The sequence below is a fragment of the Peromyscus maniculatus genome, chromosome 1 (genome assembly GCF_049852395.1).
Source record: "Peromyscus maniculatus bairdii isolate BWxNUB_F1_BW_parent chromosome 1, HU_Pman_BW_mat_3.1, whole genome shotgun sequence".
Lineage (NCBI taxonomy): Eukaryota > Metazoa > Chordata > Mammalia > Rodentia > Cricetidae > Peromyscus > Peromyscus maniculatus.
Window position 1 is genome coordinate 212250514 of NC_134852.1, and position 3003 is coordinate 212253516.

Sequence of the window (3003 nt, forward strand, 5' to 3'; positions counted from 1 at the left end):
TATGTGGGTCTCTCACCTTGGCATCCAACAAAGCACCACCTCACCCCACTTCCTTGGTCTCCTCCACACTCGCTGTTTTCTCTCCCTCAGAGAAGGTGTAGATTTGCAGCATGAGTAAAGGGTGAGCAGTCAGAAATCTGCAGAATCTTTGTCCTCACTGTGCTATCTTAGCGAGAAACTGAGGCAGAAAGCAGGGAGGTTGTACACTCACACATGCACTAAGGCCCCCACCAGGAGTGAGGGCCAAGCTCAATGTCAGTGTCCTTCCCCACCCAGATGCTGACTGTGGAGTCATGGAAATACTTTATGATGTCCATTTCCTGGCATTTTAGAAGTGATTAAAGGGTTTTGGTTGAAGGAAACCCTATGGTGGCTCTTGTTGAGAAACCCAGAGACTCATGGAGCTCATGTGCACATCCAGCCCCTCTAGACTACAAGTCAGGCTCCCTCCCTGCCTGCCTGCTTTCAAATAATGAAGGATCCAGGATGGATTCTAGGAGATGCACAATGCAGACTTCCTGATAGAATTATGATGCAGACTTCCTGCTAGAATTATGATGCAGTCTTACTTCCTTCTAGAATTACTGGGGAGCTCTCAGTTGGGTATTCCTGACATAATTGCACTCACACAGACTCAGGTACATGTGGGCACTTCCAAGGTGACCCAGTGTCATGAGGATGCTCTATCTGAAACAGCCAGATGTACCTGTGACTTTCCACAAAGCCAGATATGTTGACTAACAATAAATGAACAAGTCATGTCAGCTTTCTTGGGTGAAGTTCACCGAGTGCCCCTGGCTTTGCTTGATCGTCACAGCCATGGCCACGGACTATCACAAGTCCTTTCACTCTGGTCTTATTTGCTAGTATTAGTTATCAGATCTTACTTTACAGTTTACACCCGATAATTGGGCCTGGTCAGAAGTTGTATGAACCATAGCACAGAGCTGCTCAAAATGCAGACTTGTCAAATGCAGGTGCTGGTGTCGGGCTGTTCCAAATATCACTGTAAAGTGGACTGGGTGTCATGGGCAGGAGAGGCCTACACTAGAGCTCGAGCTGGGGACACAAGGAGCAGTGGTGGTCATTTTCCCTGATGGAGGCTTGTGCCAAAGAACTAGATGATGAGCCAGCCTACCTGCCACATCTCAGTCTTGGAGTGCCCCTTGCATAGTCCTGGGTCCGGAGTGACTCATAAGCTCATACGTCTAGAGTTCCTGGGGCGGTGGATGGGTCCTGCAGAGGGTGTAAAGGGGGAAGGAAGTGAGCCAGGCCATGGTGATTGGGAGAATCTTGCAGCCTGACTGACTAGCAGCCAGAGTGTTTCTTTATTTATAAATAATTTAGTTAGCAGGGATGCATTCATGATGTTCTGAAACATAGATCATATCATCTTTGTTTTTGGACATGTAATTCACTTCCTTTTGCTCATCTTTTAGTCATCATTAATAAACTATGACAGAACAGAGTTATCATTTCCAATCGTTTCCCCCCAAGTTTTGACATCTTTAATAAACAGTTATCATTCTTACTCATAAACCCCATAACCCAATTTTTGAGAATCTAGAGGCATACGACAGCCTGTGCTCAGGCTGGTTGTTTTGGTTGCTTCAAGGGCACTAGACCAAAATCAACCACCCTGGGCATTTTGCCATGTCCCAAACAGTGTATTATTAACTCTTAGTGGTCAGAGTGCCCAGGAAAAATCCTCAGGCTAAAGCTGCAGTTATTACAATCAATGTTCACATTTATATCTTTATAGAATTGGTCTATATGTCTAATCCTGGCATTCTGTTGTTGCTTGGTCATGTGACATTGTAGTGGCTCTGCATGAGATAACTTCTAAGAGAGGGAGGTCCTGACATCTTGTACTTGTATCATCTTTCCACTCCATACTTGACTTATCAATATGTCTCTATGTAGAGCAGGGTTGTATGCTACGTAACTGTCTGAGTGTATGGTGGGAAGAGGCTTGTAATCTGAACTGTGGACAATTCCTCTAGCCCACCAAATCTTGTTGACTGTAGATGTAACTGTCTTGTTAAATAAGAAACACAGAGCCAATGCAGAGATGAAAGCCCAAGAGGTCAGACCTTACCCTTCACTAATGCTGCTGTCCTTCTCTCTGCAAGAGACCTCCTTCCTGTGTCTCTGTCTTCTTATAGACTTTCTGTTCTGCCTTCTCATTGGTTGTAAATCCAACCACATGACCTCCTCATCACTGCCCATCTATATGGACCTCCAGGTCTTCTATGGTTGGTACTGAGATTAAAGGTGTGTGTCTCCATGCTGGTGGTATCCTTGAACACACCAAGATCTGCCTGTCATGTGATCGGGATTAAGGGCGTGTGCTACCACTGCCAGACTTCTGCTATGGCTTGCTATTAGCTCTGACCCCCAGGCAACTTTATTTATTAACATACAAATAAAATCACATTTCAGTACAAATAAAATATCAGCATATTTCCCCTTTTCTATTTTTATAAAAAGGAAAAAGTTATAACTAGCATAAGAAAAACTATATTCAAAAATACAATAACTATATACCATATATACAAGCAATAAATTCCTAAAAAAATGTCTAGTCCATTTGTATTTGACAAATTCAGAGAAAATAATTCCATTTTCTATCCTATTTTAGTAAGTCCAAAATGTACCTAATTCACTTTCTATCCTAACTAATCTTCAACTATAGCTAACTAATCTTCAACTATAACTAACTAATTTTCAACTCCCTCAGACCCAAGAGGGAAATAATATTACCTAACAAAAATAAAAACAGGAAGTGCATGCAAGCAACTTCCAAAAAAAAAATGTGAGTTGACAGAAACAGCCAGCTGCCTGGACAGTCACCCAAGGTTTCTCCACAGTGTTGGGGCATCATCTTCAGCCTATAGGCTTAGCATATCTGACAGACTCATTTGTGAACTAGGATGTATACAAGGTCAACAGTTTGACCTCACATTGGGTGAAAGCAGTCCATGTACCAGAAACACCTGAATT